Here is a 10,462-nt window from a genome sequence, read left to right as displayed (position 1 = left end):
CGAAGTGGTTCAGACAGGTATGTATGCTGCTGTTTTGCTGTTAGAGGTAAGCCATTTTGTTTATTTTGCTAATCTTATGTTTATTTCTTTGTTTTTCAGGTCCAATATGGCCCGTGGCGTCTCCGTGCAGCTGTGTGCACTGCTGTGCACGAAGTGGTTCAGACGGGTATGTATGCTGCTGTTTTTCAGTTAAGGTAAGGCATTTGGTTTATTTTGCTAATCTTATGTTTATTTCTTTGTTTTTCAGGTCCAATATGGCCCGTGGCGTCTCCCTGCAGCTGTGTGCACTGCTGTGCACGAAGTGGTTCAGACAGGTATGTATGCTGCTGTTTTTCAGTTAAGGTAAGGCATTTTGTTTATTTTGCTAATCTTATGTCTATTTCTTTGTTTTTCAGGTCCAATATGGCCCGTGCCGTCTCCGTGCAGCTGTGTGCTCCACTGTGCACGAAGTTGTTCCGACAGGTATGTATGCTGCTGTTTTTCAGTTAAGGTAAGGGATTTTGTTTATTTTGCTAATCTTATGTTTATTTCTTTGTTTTTCAGGTCCAATATGGCCCGTGGCGTCTCCGTGCAGCTGTTTGCACTGCTGTGCACAAAGTGGTTCAGACAGGTATGTATGCTGCTGTTTTGCTGTTAGAGGTAAGCCATTTTGTTTATTTTGCTAATCTTATGTTTATTTCTTTGTTTTTCAGGTCCAATATGGCCCGTGGAGTCTCCGTGCAGCTGTGTGCACTGCTGTGCACGAAGTGGTCCAGACAGGTATGTATGCTGCTGTTTTGCTGTTAGAGGTAAGCCATTTTGTTTATTTTGCTAATCTTATGTTTATTTCTTTGTTTTTCAGGTCCAATATGGCCCGTGGTGTCTCCGTGCAGCTGTGTGCACTGCTGTGCACGAAGTGGTTCAGACAGGTATGTATGCTGCTGTTTTTCAGTTAAGGTAAGGCATTTTGTTTATTTTGCTAATCTTATGTCTATTTCTTTGTTTTTCAGGTCCAATATGGCCCGTGCCGTCTCCATGCAGCTGTGTGCTCCACTGTGCACGAAGTTGTTCCGACAGGTATGTATGCTGCTGTTTTTCAGTTAAGGTAAGGCATTTTGTTTATTTTGCTAATCTTGTGTTTATTTCTTTGTTTTTCAGGTCCAATATGGCCCGTGGCGTCTCCGTGCAGCTGTGTGCACTGCTGTGCACGAAGTGGTTCAGACAGGTATGTATGCTGCTGTTTTTCAGTTAAGGTAAGGCATTTGGTTTATTTTGCTAATCTTATGTTTATTTCTTTGTTTTTCAGGTCCAATATGGCCCGTGGCGTCTCTGTGCAGCTGTGTGCACCGTTGTGCACGAACTGGTTCCGATATTCTGCTCTTTTGATGTTCGAGGTAATCTATCTTTTTGATTTTGCTAATCTTAGGTTTTTTTCTCTCTTTTCTAGATACAACATGGCCCGTGTCGTCTCCGTGCAGCTGTGTGCACTGCTGTGCACGAAGTGGTTCAGACAGGTATGTATGCTGCTGTTTTCAGTTAAGGTAAGGCATTTGGTTTATTTTGCTAATCTTATGTTTATTTCTATCACTCACTGCTGCACTCCCTCCTCAGCCTCTTACTGCACCATCCCTTCACTCTCTCCTCAGCTCCACTATACCGTCTCTTCACTGTTGCACTCTCCTTAGTCTCTCACTGCACCATCCTTTCACTGCTGCACTCTCTCCTCAGCCTCTCCCTCCACTGTCCCTTCACTGATGCACTCTCCTCAGCCTCTCCCTGCACCGTCCCTTCACTGATGCACACTCTGCTCAGCCCCCCATTGCATTGTCGCCTTAACTGCTGCAACCTCCTCAGCCTCTCCCTGCACCGTCCCTTCACTGATGCACTCTGTTCAGCCCCCCATTTCATCGTCCCTTCACTGATGCACTTTCCTCAGCCTCTCACTGCACCATCCCTTCACTGCTGCACTCTCCTCAACCTCTCACTGCACCATCCCTTCACTGCAGCACTCTCTCCTCAGCCTCTTCCTGCGCCATCGCTTCACTGCTGCACTCTCTGCTCAGCCCCCCATCCAGGCTGCAGCCCTCACTCCTCCACTGCACCATCACTCACTTCTGCACTCTCTCTCAGCCTCTCACGGTACTATCCCTTCACTGCTGCACTCTCTTCAGTCTCTCACTGCACCATCCCTTCACTGCTGCACTCTCTCCTCAGCCTCTCCCTGCACCGTCCCTTCACTGATGCACTCTCTCCACAGCCTCTCCCTGCACGTCCCTTCACTGATGCACTCTCTCTACAGCCTCTCCCTGCACCGTCCATTCACTGATGCACTCTCTGCTCAGCCTCTCCCTGCACCGTCCATTCACTGATGCACTCTCTGCTCAGCCTCTCCCTGCACCGTCCCTTCACTGACGCACTCTCTGCTCAGCCTCCCATTGCATCGTCCCTTCACTGCTGCACTCCCTTCAGCCTCTCCCTGCACCGTCCCTTCACTCATGCACTCTCTGCTCAGCCCCCCATTGCATCGTCCCTTCACTGGTGCACTCTCCTCAGCCTCTCCCTGCACCGTCCCTTCACTGGTGCACTCTCCTCAGCCTCTCACTGCATTATCCCTTCACTGCTACGCTCTCACCTTAGTCCCACTGTACAGTCCCTTCACTGCTGCACTCTCTGCTCAGCCCCCCACTGCACCGTCCTTTTAATGCTGCACTCTCCTTAGCCTCTCCCTGCACCGTCCCTTCACTGCTGCACTCTCTGCTCAGCCTCTCCCTGCACTGTCCCTTCACTGATGCACTCTCTCCTCAGCCTCTCCCTGCACTGTCCCTGCACTGTCCCTTCACTGCTGCACTCTCCTCAGCCTCTCCTTGCACCGTCCCTTCACTGATGCACTCTCTGCTCAGCCCCCATTGCATCGTCCCTTCACTGCTGCACTCTCCTCAGCCTCTCCCTGCACCATCCCTTAACTGACGCACTCTCTGCTCAGCCCCCCATTACATCGTCCCTTCATTGCTGCACTCTCTGCTCAGCCTCTCCCTGCACCGTCCATTCACTGATGCACTCTCTGCTCAGCCTCCCATTGCATCGTCCCTTCACTGCTGCACTCTCCTCAGCCTCTCCCTGCACTGTCCCTTCACTCATGCACTCTGCTCAGCCCCCCCATTGCATCGTCCCTTCACTGCTGCACTCTCCTCAGCCTCTCCCTTCACCGTCCCTTCACTGGTGCACTCTCCTCAGTCTCTCACTGCACCATCCCTTCACTCTCTCCTCAGTTCCACTATACCGTCTCTTCACTGTTGCACTCTCCTCAGTCTCTCACTGCACCATCCTTTCACTGCTACACTCTCTCCTCAGCCTCTCCCTGCACCATCCCTTCACTGATGCACTCTCTCCTCAGCCTCTCCCTGCACCGGCCCTTCACTGATGCACTCTCTCCTCAGCCTCTCCCTGCACCGTCCCTTTATTGATGCACTCTCTCCTTAGCCTCTCCTTGCACCGTCCCTTCACTGCTGCACTCTCCTCAGCCTCTCCTTGCACCGTCCCTTCACTGATGCACTCTCTGCTCAGCCCCCCATTGCATTGTCCCTTCATTGCTGCACTCTCTGCTCAGCCCCGCCCCCCATCCAGGCTGCAGCCCTCACTCCTCCACTGCACCATCACTCACTGCTGCACTCTCTCCTCAGCCTCTTACGGTACCGTCCCTTCAATCTCTCCTCAGCTCCACTATACCGTCCCTTCAAACTCTCTCTCTCACTACCTCACTCTCACTACCCCACTCTCTCTTTCACTAACTCACTCACTACCTCACTATCTCTCACACTACTATACTATCTCTCATTCACTCTCTCTCTACCTCAATCTCTACCTCACTACTCAACTCTCTCTTTCTCACAGCATCACAATATCACTACCACAGTAACTATCTCTCTAACACACTACTTCACAACTTCACTCTCTCTATCTCACTACCTCACCCTCTCTACATCACTACCTCACTCTATCTATTACTATCTCACTATCTCACTGCCTCACTATATCATGACACTCTCAAAAATTCACTACAACACTCTCTCACTACCTCACAACTTCTCTCTCTCTCTCTCTCTCTCTCTCTCTAACTCACTGCTTCACTCTCTCTCTATCTCACTACCTCACACTCTCTCTATATACTACCTCACTCTATTTCTATCTCACTATCTCTCTCTCACTATATCACGACACTCTCTCTAAAGTTCACTACATCACTCTCTCACTACCACACAACTTCACTCTCTCTCTAACTCACTACTTCACTCTCTCTCTATCTCACTACCGCACTCTCTCTCTCTCTCTCTCAAATACACTAACTCACTTTCACTCTCTCATACACTACCTCACTCTCTCTCTAGCTCACTACTTCACAACATCTCTCTGTTTCTATCTCAATACAGCACAACAACTCTCACCCTCACTACCTCATTCTTTCACTACCTCACTCTCTCTCACTACCTCACTCTATATCTACTTCACTCTCCCACAAAACAAAAATAACTACATCACTACTCAAATTATATCTATAACACTATCTCACTCTCTCTCTCACTAACTCTCTCCATAACATCACTCTATCTATTTCCATATCACTCTCACTACCTAACTATAACACAAGTCACTCACTCAAAAAATAACTACAACACTCTCTCGCTGACTCACTCTCTATCTCACTAGCTCACAAGTTTACTCTCTCTCTCCAACTCACTACGTCACTCTCTATCTCACTAACTCACTCTCTCTCTTTCTATCTCACTAAGTCACTTTCACTCTCTCTTACACTACCTCAGTCCTTCTCTATCTCACTATGTCACAACATCACTCATTGTTTCTATCTCACTACCACCCAAATCACTCTCCATCACTAACTCACTCTTTCACTACCTCACTCTCTCTGTCTCACTCTATCTACCTCACTCTCTCTCTCACTACCTCACTCTCTCTGTTTCTATCTCACTAAGTCACTTTCACTCTCTTTCACTACCTCACTCTCTGTCTCTGTTTTCGTTCAGAGGTAAGCCATTTTTTTTTTTTGCTAATCTTATGTTTATTCTCTCTTTTCTAGGTTCAACATGGCCCCTGGCGATTCCCTTCAGCGATGTGCACCGCTGTGCACGGAGTTGTTCAGACAGGTATGTATGTTGATTTTAGTTTATGTTAGAGGTAAGGCATATTTTTATTTTTACACTGCACTGTCCTTTTACTGCAGCACTCTCTCCTCAGCCTCTCCCTGCGCCATCGCTTCACTGCTGCACTCTCTGCTCAGCCCCCCCCCCCATCCAGGCTGCAGCCCTCACTCCTCCACTGCACCATCACTCACTGCTGCACTCTCTCCTCAGCCTCTCACGGTACCATCGCTTCACTGATGCACTCTCCTCAGCCTCTTACTGCACCATCCCTTCACTCTATCCTCAGCTCCACTATACCGTCTCTTCCCTGTTGCACTCTCCTCAGTCTCTCACTGCACCATCCTTTCACTGCTGCACTCTCTCCTCAGCCTCTCCCTGCACCATCCTTTCACTGATGCACTCTCTCCTCAGCCTCTCCCTGCACTGTCCCTTCACTGATGCACTCTCCTCAGCCTCTCCCTGCACCGTCCCTTCACTGATGCACTCTCTGTTCAGCCCCCCATTGCATCGTCCCTTCACTGCTGCACTTTCCTCAGCCTCTCACTGCACCATCGCTTCACTGCAGCACTCTCTCCTCAGCCTCTCCCGGCGCCATCGCTTCACTCTCTGCTCAGCCCCCCATCCAGGCTGCAGCCCTCACTCCTCCACTGCACCATCACTCACTGCTGCACTCTCTCTCAGCCTCTCACGGTACTGTCCCTTCACTGCTGCACTCTCCTCAGCCTCTCACTGCACCATCCCTTCACTGCTGCACTCTCTTCAGTCTCTCACTGCACCATCCCTTCACTGCTGCACTCTCTCCTCAGCCTCTCCCTGCACCGTCCCTTCACTGATGCACTCTCTCCACAGCCCCTCCCTGCACCGTCCCTTCACTGCTGCACTCTCTGCTCAGCCTCTCCCTGCACTGTCCATTCACTGATGCACTCTCTGCTCAGCCTCCCATTGCATCGTCCCTTCACTGCTGCACTCTCTTCAGCCTCTCCCTGCACCGTCCCTTCACTGGTGCACTCCCCTCAGTCTCTCACTGCACCATCCCTTCACTGCTGCACTCTCTCCTCAGCCTCTCCCTGCACCATCCCTTTACTGATGCACTCTCTCCTCAGCCTCTCCCTGCACCGGCCCTTCACTGATGCACTCTCTCCTCAGCCTCTCCCTGCACCGTCCCTTTATTGCTGCACTCTCTCCTTGGCCTCTCCTTGCACCGTCCCTTCACTGCTGCACTCTCCTCAGCCTCTCACTGCACCGTCACTTCACTGCTGCACTCACTCCTCCTCCCCACTGCACCGTCCCTTCACTGCTGCACTCTCCTCAGCCTCTCACTGCATTATCCCTTCACTGCTACACTCTCTCCTCAGTCCCACTGCACCGTCCCTTCACTGCTGCACTCTATGCTCAGCCCCCCACTGCACCGTCCTTTTACTGCTGCACTCTCTGCTCAGCCCCCCACTGCACCGTCTTTTTACTGCTGCACTCTCCTCAGCTTCTCCCTGCACCGTCCCTTCACTGCTGCACTCTCTGCTCAGCCTCTCCCTGCACTGTCCCTTCACTGATGCACTCTCTCCTCAGCCTCTCCCTGCACTGTCCCTGCACTGTCCCTTCACTGCTGCACTCTCCTCAGCCTCTCCTTGCACCGTCCCTTCACTGATGCACTCTCTGCTCAGCTCCCCATTGCATCGTCCCTTCACTGCTGCACTCTCCTCAGCCTCTCCCTGCACCATCCATTCACTGACGCACTCTCTGCTCAGCCCCCCCATTGCATCGTCCCTTCATTGCTGCACTCTCTGCTCAGCCCCGCCCCCCATCCAGGCTGCAGCCCTCACTCCTCCACTGCACCATCACTCACTGCTGCACTTTCTCCTCAGCCTCTTATGGTACCGTCCCTTCACTGATGCACTCTCCTCAGCCTCTCACTGCACCATCCCTTCACTCTCTCCTCAGCTCCACTATACCGTCCCTTCGAACTCTCTCTCTCACTACCTCACCCTCTCTATCACTACCTCACTCTCTCTTTCACTAACTCACTATCTCTCTCACTACCTCACTATCTCTCACACTACTACACTATCTCTCATTCACTCTCTCTCTACCTCAATCTCTACCTCACTACTCAACTCTCTCTTTCTCACAGCATCACAATATCACTACCACAGGAACTATCTCTCTAACACACTACTTCACAACTTAACTCTCTCTATCTCACTACCTCACTCTCTCTACATCACTACCTAACTCTATCTATTACTATCTCACTATCTCATTCTCACTGCCTCACTATATCACGACACTCTCTCAAAAATTCACAACACTCTCTCACTACCTCACAATTTCACTCTCTCACTCTAACTCACTGCTTCACTCTCTCTATCTCACTACCTCACACTCTCTCTATATACTACCTCACTCTATTTCTATCTCACTATCTCTCTCTCACTATATCACGACACACTCTCTCTAAAGTTCACTACATCACTCTCTCACTACCCCACAACTTCACTCTCTCTCTATCTCACTACCGCACTCTCTCTCTCTCTCAAATGCACTAACTCACTTTTACTCTCTCATACACTACCTCACTCTAGCTCACTACTTCACAACATCGCTCTGTTTCTATCTCAATACAGCACAACAACTCTCACCCTCACTACCTCATTCTTTCACTACCTCATTCTCTCTATCTCTCACTACCTCACTCTATATCTACTTCACTCTCCCACAAAACAAAAATAACTACATCACTACTCAAGTTAAATCTATAACACTATCTCACTCTCTCTCTCACTAACTCTCTCCATAACATCACTCTATTTCGATATCACTCTCACTACCTAACTATAACACAAGTCACTCACTCAAAAAATAACTACAACACTCTCTCGCTGACTCACTCTCTATCTCACTAGCTCACAAGTTCACTCTCTCTCTCTGCAACTCACTTCGTCACTCTGTATCTCACTAACTCACTCTCTCTCTTTCTATCTCACTAAGTCACTTTCACTCTCTCTTAAACTACCTCAATCCTTCTCTATCTCACTACGTCACAACATCACTCATTGTTTCTATCTCACTACCACCAAAAATCACTCTCCATCACTAACTCACTCTTTTACTACCTCACTCTCTCTCTCACTACCTCACTCTCTCTATTTCTATCTCACTAAGTCACTTTCACTCTCTTTCACTACCTCACTCTCTCTCTATCTCTCTACCTCACAAACTCACTCACTGTTTCTATCTCACTACCTCAGAACATCCCTCTACCTCACTCTTTCACTACCTCACTTTCTCTGTCTCTCACTACCTCACTCTCTATCTACCTATCTCTCACTACATAACTCTCTACCTCACTACTCCACTCTATCTCACTACCTCACAACTTCTCTCTCTCAAAACATCACTACCTCACTCTCTCACTACCTCACTCTCTAGCTCACAACCTCACAACTTCACTCTCTTTCTCTAACTCACTACCTCAATCATTCTCTATCTCACTACCTCACTCTTTCTATCTCACTAACTCACTTTCACTCTCTCTTTCACTACCTCTTTCTCTATCTCACTACATCACAACATCACTCTATGCTTATATCTCACTACCTCACAACATCCCTCTCCCTCACTACCTCACTCTTTACTACCTCACTCTCTATCTCACTACCTCACTCTCTCTCACTACCTCACTCTCTCTCTATTTCAATACCTCACTCGCTCTCTCTATCTCACTACCTCACTCTCTCTCTGCTAATGCAATAGGTATCACATATGCAAAAAACAAAGCTAATGCCAATACAAATGACAATGCCATTTATTTAGGGATACAAAAAAGATAAAAAAATAATGAGCAATTCTAATAGCTCTACCTATAATATTGTCGAGACCATTGCATTGTAAATGCTTGTTTGGTATGCCCTGGGTCCCTGACAATCAGGTTCCTAGGGCCTGTGTTCTTTCCCCAAATTAAACCAAATTGGCATCTCTGGCCACAGGTCAGCCCCTGGTAAATGGCACCACAAGTACTCAGGGCACTGTGACCAGAGAAGGCCTCTAAGGACTGTACCCCTAGTCCATTCGTAGATATTGTAAGTGCAGTGCTGCCATTAAGAGTACATGGTGCTGGGAGTTTGGCATTACTAACCCCACAGCACCATAATGGTTACACTGAAAACTGAGAACTTTAGTATCAAACTTCTCAGCACATTAAACCCACACTGGTGCCAGTGTGGGATTTAATGAAAAATGCACACACAGGGCATCTCATAGATGCCCCTGAAAACAAACCCACCTCTAGTGTCCTGACTGAGTGGCTGCTTAGGTTGCTATCAACAGACATATTTCTGGTCCCCTGGGTCGAGAGCCTGCTGCTCTCGGGGGCCTGAAACAATGCACATCCTGGTATGAGGTGCCAAGCCTCCTCCCCCAGGATGAGCAGGGTTCACGAAGGGGAAGCTTCAAAGGCTTTCTGCCTTTGTGAGCTTCCCCAGACCACTTGCTGCTTTTGGCAACTGGTCCCCAATGGTTCTGACCCCCACTTTATGTGGGAGAACCAGTGGGAAAAACAAGTGAGGAAGAGAGGTGTGCCCACCTCTGCCAACTCCACCCCTGGGTCGGGGACGCGAGGTGAAGCACAACTGTGAGCCCTTGCCATCTTGAGGACGGGGGGACCCAACCAACCAGGGACAGGCTTGTGCCCCCCTCCCACTGGAGGGTGGCACAAAATTGGGTGTAACCACCCCAGGGAAGGGACCCATTGGTCTCTGCCCTTTACCTATCTGTAATGTCCCTAAATCTAGTATTAAGGGGGCATCCTGAACCTTGCTTCCTCCGATCCAGAAACAAGAAGAAGAAAAGAAGAAACCTTAAAAATCCCAGAGGACCTGTCTGCCTTCACTTCCAAAGACTGTATCTCCTGTGAACACCGGATTTGTTCAACTTCAACCTCTGGCAGCAGCCAGAGACCGCGAACCCAGCCCACTCTGCACCTGCCAAACCCAGTCCGAGCTCGAGTGAAAAAACACCATGAGGAGGTCACCCCTGTGATCCTGAACGGAGATCCAGCTACCCCTGACCTGCCTCAAGCCTCCAGCCAACGCCTGAGGTCTAAATCCAGAAGGCCCCCATAACCGTGACCAGGCGCTGGTAAGAAGATCCGACCACAAAAGGCACCCCTGCACCCGATGCCCCACAGCTTTGTGTGCCCCAACCGATGGTGCCTAACCAACCCCTAACATCCCAACATACCTCTAAAAATGGTGGTTGCACCTAGAAGTCCTCCCTGCCTGCAGTGCTTTTGCAAACCGGAGGTTCTCCATTGAAAACAACAGGGCGCCCGA

The sequence above is a fragment of the Lissotriton helveticus genome, chromosome 4_2 (genome assembly GCF_964261635.1).
Source record: "Lissotriton helveticus chromosome 4_2, aLisHel1.1, whole genome shotgun sequence".
In the NCBI taxonomy this organism is placed as follows: Eukaryota; Metazoa; Chordata; class Amphibia; order Caudata; family Salamandridae; genus Lissotriton; species Lissotriton helveticus.
The sequence above is the reverse complement of the archived record's forward strand: the minus strand, read 5'-3'. Positions refer to the sequence as shown.